The sequence below is a fragment of the Penaeus vannamei genome, chromosome 5 (genome assembly GCF_042767895.1).
Source record: "Penaeus vannamei isolate JL-2024 chromosome 5, ASM4276789v1, whole genome shotgun sequence".
NCBI classification, from domain to species: domain Eukaryota; kingdom Metazoa; phylum Arthropoda; class Malacostraca; order Decapoda; family Penaeidae; genus Penaeus; species Penaeus vannamei.
In genome coordinates, this window is record NC_091553.1 from 22615092 (window position 1) to 22616021 (window position 930).

Consider the following 930-nt stretch of genomic DNA (forward strand, 5'->3'; position numbering starts at 1 on the left):
ACCATATTCTCAAAAGGCTATATATCGCTAGATTTTGCCGTTTTCTCGACTTTGGGGATTTTTATTCTTTTAGCCTTTTTGCATTATGGATGGGCTTTATGATTATTATCATCATTATTATCCTTAATTGCATTAACATCATCATTATCATCATTATAGTAATTATTGCCATAATTACCCTTAATATAATCATTATAAGAGCTATTATCTTAATTATTAATGTCATTTTCCTCATTATAACTATTTCTATAATGATAATAACAATAATGATAATTTTAGAATTAATAAGAACAGTAATAATTATAATAAGAATAATAGCGATATTATGATTATTTCTACTATTATTATTATTTTTAATTATCATTATCGATAGTATTATTGTTATAATCATGAAAATCATTAAAGTATTGTTGATGATTGCTATTATTGCTTTAATTACCCAAATGATCATTATAATTATCATTTTATTATAATTATCCTAATTAATGTCATAATTATCCTAATTAGAATAATTATGTCATAATTATCATTATTATCGTAAGGTGGTGGCAGTGGTGGTAATGGTGCCGTTTTTCGACTTTTCGACTTCTGGCCTTTATTTCATTATAAATGGACTGAATAATGATTATCATTATTATCATTACTGTCATTATTTTTATGATTATTATCATTATAGTCATTATCATCATGGTTATTATCATCATTATTGCAGATAATTATTATGCTAATTATTATTGCTATTTTTATCATTATAACTCTTTATATAATCATAATAGCAATAATGATAATTTTAGAAATAATAATGACAATATTAATCATTATAATGACAATGACGATATTTCTATTGCCATTATTAGTATGAAAATTATTGGAATAGAATTAATTATTGCTATTATTGCAGTAATTATCAAAATTATCATTATAACTATC